We start from the raw sequence: 13372 nt of genomic DNA, 5'->3' as shown, positions 1-13372 counted from the left end.
GGGACTTCTGAGGTGGCCCAGCGGTTAAGACTCCACCAGCCAATTCAGGGGACATGGGTTCGATCCCTGATCCAGAAACTAGGATCCCACCTGCCTTGGGGCAACTAAGGCTGTGCACCATAAGTACGGAAGCCCATGTGCCCCAGAGCCTGTGTTCTGCAACAAGAGAAGCCACCGCAATGAGAAACCCATGCAGCACAACTACATAAAGACCGCACACAGCAATGAAGAGCCAAAGACAAATACTTTAAAAAACAAGCAGTTAAAAAAATAGAAATAAAGGGAAAGGAGAGCCCTAAAAGACCTCAGCAAAACTGGAGGGAAAGGGGAATATAGCGTGTACACGCTCAGGAAAGAAATCTCCACGTATCTTCCAAGCAATACTCATGTCACTCTCCAGCCATGAGAAGGGGACTGGATTCAAAGCTAGGGACCTGAAGGTGGACCCATGAGTTGGGTCATTCCACCTCCCAATCTCCAGGCAGGCAAGCTCTGAAGGGGTTCAGAAGCAGGAGAACTTCTGTCTTAAAAGTGGCTTTTTAAGATGTCAGAATGTTATAAAAGTACCCACTGTGTAGTGGATGCAGAACTGAGTGAAAACTGGATGGAGGATGGGAACGTTGCCATGCTTGGAGACTGAGATGGGCGTGCTAAGGCCCAATAAAATGATACGAGCTTCTTAAAGGTCTACTATAACTGTGATATTCATCTGTTTTGACACAAACTTTGAACTCAGATAAACTCTCCCACTGGCTGGTGACCTTGCACAAGGATTTAACACCTCACTGAGACTGCACGTGATCTGACTTGGGGTCAAACAGCCATCAATGATGGAAATGTTCACAGAGCAGCCACAAAGGGTCTGCAGGAAAATGAAGAGAGAATGCGGAAAGGGTTAGGGATTGAGTGAGTGGGAAGAAGGGAAACTAACAAAGCAGGGAAAGAAGACCCCCTGGGTGGGAAGGAACAGGAGTATCCCTATAATTTATCACTAATCAACCCTGGCGTGCTGCAGTCCATGGGGTCGCAAAGAGTTGGACAGGACTGAGCCACCGAACTGAACTGAATCAAGCCTCTCCCACTCCCTGACTCCCTTCCCAACTATCTGATGCTGGCGCCACCTGCTGCTGCTACTGCTGCTAAGTCGCTTCAGTCGTGTCCGACTCTGTGCAACCCCATAGACAGCAGCCCATTAGGCTCCTCTGTCCCTGGGATTCTCCAGGCAAGAATACTGGAGTGGGTTGCCATTTCCTTCTCCAATGCATGAAAGTAAAAAGTGAAAGTGAAGTCCCTCAGTCATGTCCGACTCTTAGCAACCCCATGGACTGCAGCCTACCAGGCTCCTCCGTCCATGGGATTTTCCAGGCAAGAGTACTGCAGTGGGGTGCCATTGCCTTCTCCGGGCGCCACCTGCTGGTGACTGACTATAACACTGACAAAGTGCGATGGACTTGCGCCACCCTGACAAGTGTGTGAATATAGCCTGGGGACAGAGAGTGGAAGAGGGAAAGCCAGCCTTTGAGCACAATCAGGACTGTTCTAAGGCCTCCCAAACTCCTTTTTGGCCTTCCTTAAAGCCATTCTTTCTGATATCGTGCAGGATCTTGTACTCAATGCCAACACCTGGCCAATCAGGGTTGAAGTGTCCTCTGTGGGCTTCCCAGTTGGCATTAGCAGTAAAGGACCCACCTGCCAACGCAGGAGACATAAGAGACCGTGGGCTTCCCAGGTAGTGTTAGTGGTAAAGAACCCGCCTGCCAATGCAGGAGACATAAGAGACCTGGGTTCACTCCACTATTCTTGCCTTGAGAATCCCATGGACAGAGGAGCCTGACAGGCTACAGCCCATAGGGTTGCAGAGTCAGACATGACTGAAGTGACTTAGCATGCACCAGCTGGGATAGTTAGTTATATGCTTTATACAGTCATGGGATATCTTCTTCAGGACACAGAAAGCACATGCACCACAGGTGGTTCTGCAATTTATGACAAGAGTTCAATTTTTCTGGGCTTACCTTGGACACACACACTACTCAACCCACTGAAGCCAAGGTGACCAAAGATTCTAAAGACTTTCCACATCCCTCTCCATCCATATGATCTGGGTTAACACCACTGAAGGGCAGAGTGGCATGATGGCTGAAAAAGAAGAGCCACAAAGAAGTGGAGTCACCTAAAAGTAGTCCCCATGAGATAGAAAACAGAGCCACTGAGCTACCTGTGGTGCCATTTCCACCTGGAGGAGAGAGGAGGTCGGGGTCAGTGTAGCTACACCAATCTCTTCAGCTGCCTTGGCTCCCAGATCTCAGCTGTGAGAATCAGCCTTTATTGCCTACAGATAAGTTCACACAGAGCAATTAAAGCCTGGGGAGATTTACTACCTGCTTTTTTATTATACAATTAATAACACTTCTCATTCATTCAAAAACAATCTGATTCTTCTAACTTGAAGTTCGGACAAGATGAGTAACCACACATGCAGAAGACACAGGACTAGGGAACTTGGAGGAGAAGTGTCTCAGGACAGTGACCTTCGTTTTGCTCCTATTGACGAAGACTACTCACCAAGAGAGGCGGTGGCTTAGAGTGCCCATGGCTGGCCGTGGGTCACATGACAAGTTACACCTGACTCACAGATCTTTGCTTTTCCTTAGGAGCTGGTCTGCAATTTGAAGTCATACACTAATACAGCCTAGCATCCCACCCTCTGACCTCCACCTTCAGTTTCTCCAAATTGTCTAGATTGCCCTCCAGCAGCCAATTAGTCAAGGAATTACAGTCTGTGGGTCTTTAGTTTCTTCTTCTTCATCACCAGCCTCTGATCTGTTCTCTCTCTCCACGTAGATGTTATGGGCTGAAATGTGTACTCCATACACATTTGTTTATTAAAGTCTCAACATCCAGTACCTAAGAATGCAATGGGATTTGGAGGTAAGGCCTTTAAAGAGGTGATTAAGTTAAAATGAGACCCTTAGGGTGGGGTCCTAATCCAATATGACTAGTATCTCCCCACCTCTCTCACCCCTGCTGGATCTTAGTCCCCCTACCAGGGACTGAACCCATGCCCCTTGAAGTGGAAGTGCAGAGTCCTAACAACTGGACCACCTGGTGTCTCCCTGGTGTCCTCATAAAAGGAAGAGAGACCAGGGATGGGTACACACAGAGAAAAGGCCATGTGAGGACACAGCAAGAAGGCAGCCATCTGCAAGCCAGGAAGACAGGCCTCCGGAGAAACCAAATCTGCCTAGGCCTCAAGCTTGGATTTCTAGCCTCCAGAACCGTGAGAAAATAATTCTCTGTTGTCTAAGCCATCCAGACTGTGGCATTTTGTTATGGCAGCTCCTGGAAATTAACAGAGCGGACTTCCTGGTCCATCAGTTGAGCAACATTTTTCAGGCCCTCACGTCACCCTTGTGTCATCACTCCTGTCTGGCAGAAGTCAAACCCTCTGCCTCTTCCACACCTGATGTCAAGTACGCAGTGGAGACCTATTAGATAAAATCAGGCAAACGAGTATATCATGCTACCATAGCTCTATGGTCGACGACTAATGGGCCTCTCCAGTACTACATGGAATTCATAATTTCATTCACCCTATATCTTTGGTAAGTTCCTTCTGTGTGCACTGAAGGCTTCCCAGATGGTGTAGTGATGAAGAATCTGCCTGCCAATGCAGAAGATGCGGGTTCCATCCCTGGGTCAGGAAGACCCCCTGGAGAAGCAACCCACTCCAGTATTCTTGCCTGCAAAATCCCATGGACAGAGGAGCCTGGTGGGCTACAGTCCACGGGTCACAGAGAGTGAGGCATGATGCAGCGAGCACACACAGGTGCGCCTAGGCTACGTAAGTGAACACAGTGATAAGGCTCCCTGGTTTTTTGGAGCTTATATCATTGGTTCCACCATCAACTCTCTTATTCTTCACAAACAATTTCAAACATTCTCCTCTTTGACAAACTTCCATCCCCCCAATCTCAGATGTGCTGGATGCCATTTCATAAAGGAAGTAAAAGCCACTAGAAGAGAACTTTTTTGTCACCAAAATCAAAAACATTTACCACCTTTCTTCTCCGTCCTCCTTCCGTTAGAGTGATAGAAGTTTCCCAGACGGCAGTCCTTCTTTGAGTTTCCAGCTGGGAAGGTGCTTTTATTGCCGCAGGCACGTACATTTTATCTATGTTGTGACTTCTAGCTGAATTATCTATTTTCTTCCAGAACATGCATCACCGCTCTATTACCAGTGTCAGGCGCTTAGGATTTACTTGGTACTCAAGAGGCATTTGGGAAATTAATGAGGAATGAGGGGGCTTGCTGGAGGGAGGGCCCCCACAGCATGTCCTGGGACAGAGCCCCCAGAAAGGACCAGACTCTGAGGGATGCTCCCTCAGGCTGTCTACCAGAGGCCACCACAGCTTTCTCCTCAGGAACCATGCTCTGCCTCTGTGGCTTCTGGAAGACAAGTGCTGGAGACTCGGCCTTATAGATGAGGTTCAGGCACAGCTCTCTGGACACATGGGGAAGCCTGCCGTGCCCCCAGTCAGGGGGCTGCTGCTCTCAGTTCCTCTATCACGGCTCTGCAGCCAGGGCTCAGCTCCGCAGCCTCTGAAGCCACTCCACCCAGGGGAAGCCTTGGAATCTCAACACCCCTGTGCTTAGCCTCAGCCTCAGCCTCAGCACAGAAGCAGCCTTCTTCAAAGGGCTGCTTGTGGTCTGGGCCTGCTGGAGCAGGCACCTCCCTTCTCTGCTGCAGGTCCATGGAGATAACCATGGTAATGATATTTAACACAGAAAACTGCATACAATCCCCAAGTCTCATCTACTAACTGGGGAATATTCATATATCCTAATAATGTAGTTGTGAAGAACAGAATAAATAGGCAAGCACTTTACACAAATTTAAGGCCTGGCCTGGTTAGAGTTGCCACATAGACTTGGCAAATAACACTGTCCAGAATCACCCAACCCCATGCCCCCGAGTCCCAGTGCCATGGAAATATCAAGACTGGCCCAGGGAGACCTCAACAAGGCCCCTGTCCACTAAAGTTGAGGGGCTGGCATCTCAAACTGTCTCTATAGGATCAATATTCTTTTTGGATATGCTTTTATATAATTATACCAAAGGTAACACTGTACAGTTTATTTCTATATATTTATCATGGAAATCTTTTCAGGGAAGTTCACATAGATTGTCCTAATTTTGTATTTGGGGTGTGATATAGTTTAACTGGCTACTTGATGCTTTTTTCAGATGTTTTTAAACTTAAGGATCAGAGAAGTTAGCATCTCTGATGGGGGCTCCTGGACAAAGGGATGTCTGCAGGCATATGAAGGAGCAGTGCCCAGGCTCTGATGCTAAGGCTGTGTCTAGCACAGAGAAGAAATCGCACAGCATTCTTGAAGCTTTTTCTGGAGCCCCTAAATCTTAGCAAGTTGTTTGGCAGATCAAAACTACTCTATGAAATATATAAATAAATGATACAAATAATTCCAATGTTCATTTCACTTAACTTCAGACTACCTCTGGTGACAGTATAGGTAAAACAATATTATAAAGACAAAGATAACTTGTAAGGAAAAAATACAGTAAGGGATGGGAGAAGGGGATGTTTCCAGATTTTCAGACATAATTTTCACAACACTTCACATCAAAAATTCCTCCCAGTGTTGGGATTAGGTTTAGGCAAGTTAGAAAGTTGCCTCAAATACAGAGAGGAGGTGACAAGTGACTTAGTAATGTGGAAAAAATATACATTAGTGCAATATTTAAAAAAATTAAAATTAATAATAAAAGTCTTGATGAACAATATATAAAAATTATAAATAAAGACAAGATCTGGCCCCACAACTTAAAAAGTCTAAGAGGTGTACAAGTGGGGGGGAGGGGGTGCTGGGAGGGGCTTGTGGCACAAAGTTAAATTGTGACAAATTTCATGCATTCTATATATTACTCAGCAAAGAAATCTAAATGTCCTTGTTAAATAATTGGACACTTTTCACATAATATTGGTAAAAAGTGGTGTGATGTGTTTACCTGAGATACTGAAGCTTTTATAATGAAAAGTTTCGGTCACTTTTCAGTCTCAATACATACAGAAGAACTTGATGAAAACTTTGATCCTGTCAAAAGAAAAAAAGACAGCCCCATAAAAATGTGCCAACAAGATGGTTAACACTGTTGTCAAAAAAAGATATCAAAACACTGGACTGCCATAGAATTGTAATTGCAACTAGGGGACAAGAAAAATATGTCCTATAATTTGGAAATACATTATGCATGAGATGGAGAAAAGAACTAATATGAATCAGAAATTCATATGCTGTCTCTCCAAAACTTTCAGCAACCTAAATTAAATTAAGATAATTCTCTTGACTGAAAGTGAGATAAGCAAAGAAGTAATTCGAAAGTGAAGAAGAACTAAAAAGCCTCTTGATGAAAGTGAAAGAGGAGAGTGAAAAAGTTGGCTTAAAGCTCAACATTCAGAAAACGAAGATCATGGCATCTGGTCCCATTACTTCATGGGAAATAGATGGGGAAACAGTGGAAACAGTGTCAGACTTTATTTTTGAGGGCTCCACAATCACTGCAGATGGTGATTGCAGCCATGAAATTAAAAGACGCTTACTCCTTGGAAGGAAAGTTATGACCAACCTAGATAGTATATTCAAAAGCAGAGACATTACTTTGCCAACAAAGGTCTGTCTAGTCAAGGCTATGGTTTTTCCAGTGGTCATGTATGGATGTGAGAGTTGGACTGTGAAGAAAGCTGACTGCCAAAGAATTGATGCTTTTGAACTGTGGTGTTGGAGAAGACTCTTGAGAGTCCCTTGGACTGCAAGAAGATCCAACCAGTCCATTCTAAAGGAGATCAGCCCTGGGATTTCTTTGGAAGGAATGATGCTAAAGCTGAAACTCCAGTATTTTGGCCACCTCATGCGAAGAGTCGACTCATTGGAAAAGACTCTGATGCTGGGAGGGATTGGGGGCAGGAGGAGAAGGGGACGACAGAGGATGAGATGGCTGGATGGCATCACCGACTCGATGGACATAAGTTTGAGTAAACTCCGGGAGTTGGTGATGGACAGGGAGGCCTGGCGTGCTGTGATTCATGGGGTTGCAAAGAGTTGGACACAACTGAGCAACTGAACTGAACTTAATTCTGACAAAATTATTGTTCAATTTGTCTTCAAAAGGTCAGTAAATTATAACAAATTCTGGTTTGGGTATAAATAAAATGTTTAAAGTTAAAATAATCTGAATTTTAATACACACACGTTTTAACACTTTTTAACTACTATAAGGCCGTAGGATTCTTTATGAGTTACCAGGGAAGCCCCAAGTGAAAGTGTTCGTCTCTCAGTCCTGTCCAGCTGTTTGCGACCCCATGGACTGCAGCCCACCAGGCTCGTCTGTCCATGGGATTGTCCAGTGAAGAATACTGGAGAGGGTAGCCATTCCCTTCTCCAGGGGAACTTCCCAACCCAGAGATAGAACCCGGGTCTCCTGCATTGCAGGCCGACTCTTTACCGCTCAGCCACCAGGGAAGCCAAATTAATCATTAAAATTTAATAAAATCATTGTAATAATATTCATCTCCAGATTGGAGATGTCTTTCCCCTTTCTCCCAGAAATAATCCTTAATCTGAAAACACATCACAGCATGCTCTGATTTCCAGCCATCAATCGTAGCATAAACAGGCACCGGTGTAAACCGGTCTGGCCAAAATGTCCTCCCAGGAAGGGGAGGGTGGACGCAGAAAATGCAAGGCTCTGAGCGAAGCCGCGGCAAAGTTCCCCTGGGCAGTCGGGTGGGAAAACGAAGTTTACTCACGGTTCCCACGGCCCCACGCGCTCCCTAAGCCCCGGCGGCGCCTCGCCCGGGCTCCCGGGATCTCCGGGTTGATCAGGCGCTCCAGTTCGCGTCACTGGAGGCGGGTCGCGCGGGGTGGGCGCTGTCGTTAGTGCGTTATGGCGAGTTCGGGCGCCCCCTCCCGGCCGCTGGGGCGCAGCGAGGGCAGTTTTCAGAGCCTTGTTGAGTTGTATGCCTGCGACTCAATTTCACTAAAGCGCTGAGTTTGGGGATTCCTGGTCTCTCAGAGGATGGCAATGGTGATGATCACCATTCTCCAGGGCTGGAGAACATCTTGTCTTGTTGTTCTTGTTGTGAAGGGGTTGGCAGCCCCCCCCCCCCCCCGGGGGGGTGTTGATTATGCTGCATATTTATCCAGCTGCTCTGAGGAACTTCCTGCAAATGAGATGCTTAATTAGGCCAGAATTGTCATTTTCGGCACTTTTCTCATTTTTGTTTGCACCTAAAAACTTTCCCTGTCTATTTCTGGCATCAGAGAATGTCACAACTTCGATGCTTCTTTTGTGTTATTACACTGGAAATGAAATACACTCATGGAAAAGTCTCAGTCCAACATGATGTATGCATCTGAATGAGTCAACTCAGGTTGAAATAAAACCCAAAGCTCAATCTAACTCTCTTATTTAAGTCTAATAAAAAAACTTAAGAGGTGTGACCCCGTACTCTATTTTGACAGTTTTTCAGTTCAGTTCCGCTCAGTCGTGTCCGACTTTTCGCGACCCCATGAATCGCAGCACGCCAGGCCTCCCTGTCCATCACCAACTCCCAGAGTTCACTCAGACTCACTTCCATCGAGTTAGTGATTCCATCTAGCCATCTCATCCTCTGTTGTCCCCTTCTCCTCCTGCCCCTAATCCCTCCAAGCATCAGAGGCTTTTCCAATGAGTCAACTCTTGGCATGAGGTGGCCAAAGTACTGGAGTTTCCGCACCAAAATATATCTAGCCACAACTCTCTGTATTTCCTTTTTAAGATCTAATACATAAGGTTTGAATTCTTCCACAATTATTTACAGGACCATAGCTCTCATTTTCTGATGGTCTACAGATAATAATTGCATAATATTGAACGTGGGTTAATTCATACAATTCTCTTCATTCTGTCACCAAAGTGTGCTGACTGCATAAATATCTGACCATGTGGATTCCAGGACAGTCAGGCAGGGATGGTGGCTGCCCTTCTGGGAGCAGGGGTGAGGACATCGGAGGCAGGATGAGAGGAATGAGGCAGAAGGAGGTCAGAGCATCTGAGGGCCAGTACTCAAAGCTGATGAAGAGGAGGGACTGGGAGCAGCAGAAAGCTCTACTTTCAGACAATCTGGGACTCCTGAGTGTAACTGACATCAAACTTTCACTTCCTCTTCTAAAAAACCAAGACAACTTCAGTAGTGGTCACAGAGGATATCATGTTCATCAAATATAAAGTTTGCAAATTACAGGCCGAGAATCTGAACTTAATGAATGATAGTAGCCTTTCATATCAATATAACCAACAGTAAGGTCCTTAGTCCATTCTCAGTTCAAACAGGAGAAGCTCTGACTGTAAGGCCCTTAACACTGTCAGGGGTCTGCACGTTGAGTGCAGTGCAAACTCTAGGAGAGCGGGCTGCCCATAGGATTGTGAAGAACCAGAGCCCAAGATTCTAGTCTTAGAGAAGTGCCTGGAACATTCTGGAAAAAAATCTTACAGCACTTGAATCCTTTTGCAGAGAACCAGCACCTCAGAAAATTGTCAAAAAAAAAAAAAAAAAAACCCACAAAAAACAAAACAAACAAACAACAACAAAAAAAAACCATGGCTGCTCTGTGAAGAATACAAATGAGATAAACTGTCCCTTACCTCATCCTCAGTTAGTCTCAGACCACCTCTGGTAATATTATTTTCAGACAAAGTTTTTTTTAAGGGTTAAAGAGATCAGGAAATCAGTTATACAATGTAACGAGACAGGGGAGAGGATGACAAGAAAGGGGACATTCCTATACTTTCATCCAGGGAAGATGGCAACAGGACTTCTAAAGCTATTTCTTGGGTTAGTATTCCGGTAAACTAAGAAAGGACTTTTCTTAAGTATGAAATGTCAGTCAGTTCAGTTCAGTTCAGTCCCTCAGTCGTGATCGATTCTTTGTGACCCCATGAATCGCAGCACTCCAGGCCTCCCTGTCCATCACCAACTCCCAGAGTTCACTCAAACTCAAGTCCATCAAGTCGGTGATGCCATCCAGCCATCTCATCCTCTGTCGTCCCCTTTTCCTCCTGCCCCCAATCCCTCCCAGCATCAGAGTCTTTTCCAATGAGTCAACTCTTCACATGAGGTGGCCAAAGTACTGGAGTTTCAGCTTTAGCATCATTCCTTCCAAAGAACACCCAGGGCTGATCTCCTTTAGAATGGACTGGTTGGATCTCCTTGCAGTCCAAGGGACTCTCAAGAGTCTTCTCCAACACCACAGCTCAAAAGCATCAATTCTTTGGCACTCAGCTTTCTTCACAGTCCAACTCTCACATCCATACATGACCACTGGAAAAACCATAGCCTTGACTACATGGACCTTTGTTGGCAAAGTAATGTCTCGGCTTTCCAATATGCTATCTAGGTTTGTCATAACTTTCCTTCCAAGGAGTAAGCGTCTTTTAATTTCATGGCTGCAATCACCATCTGCAGTGATTTTGGAGCCCTCAAAGATAAAGTCTGACACTGTTTCCCCATCTATTTCCCATGAAGTAATGGGACCAGATGCCATGATCTTCGTTTTCTGAATGTTGAGTTTTAAGCCAACTTTTTCACTCTCCTCTTTCACTTTCATCAAGAGGCTTTTGAGTTCCTCTTCACTTTCTGCCATAAGGGTGGTGTCATCTGCATATCTGAGGTTATTGATATTTCTCCCGGCAATCTTGAGTTCAGCTTGTGCTTCTTCCAGTCCAGTGTTTCTCATGATGTACTCTGCATATAAGTGAAATAAGCAGGGTGACAATATACAGCCTTGATGGACTCCTTTTCCTATTTTGAGCCAGTCTGTTTTTCCATGTCCAGTTCTAACTGTTGCTTCCTGACCTGCATATAGGTTTCTCAAGAGGCAGGTCAGGTGGTCTGGTATTCCCATCTCTTTCAGAATTGTCCACAGTTTATTGTGATCCACACAGACAAAGGCTTTGACATAGTCAATAAAGCAGAAATAGATGTTTTTCTGGAACTCTCTTGCTTTTTCGATGATCCAGCGGATGTTGGCAATTTGAACTCTGGTTCCTCTGTCTTTTCTAAAACCAGCTTGAGCATCTGGAAGTTCACGGTTCACGATTGCTTAATACCATATAGCAAATATTTAAATATATTCATTAAAATAATTCAAAATATAAACATTTTAAACAAGTTAAATACGATTAGTATTAATTGTATCTAAATATTAATAAATTCTTATATATATATATAAATACAGTGCTATGAGTGTTTTAATAGTCCCACTTTTCAGTTAATTAATACTTACTCCCCCACCTCAAGGCCGATACCTTAAAAGACACCCTGAAAGTCCCAAAGCATCTCCAGGGGCGCATAGCTCCCCCGTCCTCGGCCCGGGTGGGGACCGCACTCCGACTCACCTCCAGGGCGTCCCCAACACGGTCCAGTCGTCCCATCGCCGCCGCCAAGTTCCCCATTCCCTGAGCTGCCCCTTCATCGCGCCAGAAACGAGGCGGAATCTGTAAAATCGGCCCTAACTCGCTCTGTTTCTCTGCCTCAAACCCCTTAGTAAAAGTATTTTCTTTGTAACGACGTGCCAAGTTGCTCAGTTCTATCCGACTCTGAAATCTCCATGGATTGTAGCCCACCAGACTTCTCTGTCCATGGGGATTCCCCAGGCAAGAACGCTGGAGTGGGTGCTATTTCTTGCTCCAGGGGACCTTCCCAAACCAGGGATCGAACCCAGGTCTCCCACATTGCAGGCCAATTCTTTACCGTCTGAGTCACCATGAAAGAAAGACCTCGCTCAAGTTTCTGGGCGAGAAGAAAGCACAAAAAAAAAAAACCTCAGGGGAAAGCAGAAGACGCAAGGTTCCGGGCACAAAAATGCCTCTGGCGAGGGTTCGGAAACCAAAGTTTCTTGCTGCTGAAAGTTCCTTAGTGCACTATTAAAGGCGCACCAGCTTGGTCTCTGAGCAGCGATGCTCTTCCTCTCTGGCTGCCAAACCCGCTGAAACGAAGTCTCAGAACTAGCAAAACTCTAAGAAAACCGGTAAGAAGTCATCCTCCCGCCTTCTTGCGGCTTCCTAGAGAACCGTTCTCCCAGAACCTGGCCAAGAAACCTTTCGCTCACTGATTAGTGGTGTCCGCGCGCCCCCTGTTGGCCTTCCAGTGAATCACGGAAACTCCCTATGGCCAAGATCTATTTGCTAGTGGCAGGAGTGATGTTCTGCTCCATCCCTGCTTGTCCTCTTGACAACAAAGAAATCTTCATACATTTGAGACAGATGAAAACGATCCCCTCCCAGTCATGCCTAGAGCACAGACATGACTTCAAGTTTCCTTGGAAAAGAGAGAATATCAGCCCAATCCAGATGACTCAAGGCACTTGTTATCACCAATTGATGTTCCAGCAGATCTTCAACCTCTTTACCATGGAGAGTAGCTATGCTACTTGGAACAACACCCTCCTCGACAAACTACTCTCCAGCCTGGGTCAGAGCCTGGAACAGCTGGAAGAAGTGACTCTGGATTTTCCCGATTTGGAAATTACTGTCTGGGAGTATTTCTGAGGAATCCATTTCTACCTGAAGGGAAAGGAATACAGCTCCTGTGCCTGGGAGATTGTCAGAGTGGAAATTGAAAAGTGCCTTTCCCTCATGTAAGAATCCTCAAGAAAAGTCAACAGATAAAATGAAAATTATACTTGTGACAACTCTCTACTCAATCAGGTTGTTGTTTTCTTAACTCTCCAAAGGGATCTGGACTTCTGTTTGCTTACAAGCTGAAAAATATCTGAAATAAAAATCATAGTTTTACAAAAACATTTAGACATAAAAACAAAGTCTCTTTTCTTAAATAAACGATTTTATAACATAATGTAAAAGATCTTTATGTATTTGGGGGTATTTACTATTTTCAACATCTGAAGTTTACTTTTTTATGGAAGTTTTTAGGAGAGTATGTTGTTAAAGGTATTTGTCAGTTAGCCTAATGTTTAGCCTCTGTAAGAGGTAAACAGAAAAGTGTCAGGAATTTGATTCTAATGGAAACCGTTCTTTCCTTCTTTGAAGAGCACAATGCAGGCCTTCTTGATCAGGTGAATCTTCTAGTTTGCTCTTCTCCAAAAAGTGAGTCAGGGAAATGGGTCCCCTTGTCTTGCAATTTTTCCATCATTAACACGTGACTTCTATTTTGTCTGTAGTACTTGAGTCTATTCTCCTTGAAGGCAAAGGGAAAAGATTAGTGGATCACATGGGGTGTTTCCAAGGGCCAGGACTACACGGGGGTAACAGCACTTCTGCTCACATTACCCGGCCCAGGCTTATCCTCAT

At 45.2% G+C, this 13372-nt stretch overlaps 1 long non-coding RNA gene and 1 pseudogene across 1 annotated transcript in view; one reads left to right on the top strand and one right to left on the bottom strand.

Annotated features, from left to right (window-relative positions):
• The window catches only part of LOC109562842 (uncharacterized), a 30008-nt gene extending 22045 nt beyond the window's left edge, over positions 1-7963 (bottom strand). The window contains exons 1-3 of the long non-coding RNA XR_002181235.2: positions 7830-7963; positions 6032-6117; positions 2016-2139 (exon numbers count right to left, since the gene is read on the bottom strand). This is a non-coding gene — a long non-coding RNA (uncharacterized lncRNA). The remainder of the gene's footprint in view (positions 1-2015; positions 2140-6031; positions 6118-7829) is intronic.
• A 4266-nt stretch (positions 7964-12229) lies between these two features.
• Positions 12230-12703, top strand: LOC139184446 (interferon tau-11-like; annotated as a pseudogene).
• The last annotated feature ends 669 nt before the right edge of the window (positions 12704-13372 follow it).

The sequence above is a fragment of the Bos indicus genome, chromosome 8, assembly GCF_029378745.1.
Source record: "Bos indicus isolate NIAB-ARS_2022 breed Sahiwal x Tharparkar chromosome 8, NIAB-ARS_B.indTharparkar_mat_pri_1.0, whole genome shotgun sequence".
Taxonomy (NCBI): domain Eukaryota; kingdom Metazoa; phylum Chordata; class Mammalia; order Artiodactyla; family Bovidae; genus Bos; species Bos indicus.
This window is presented reverse-complemented; position numbering and strand designations above follow the sequence as displayed.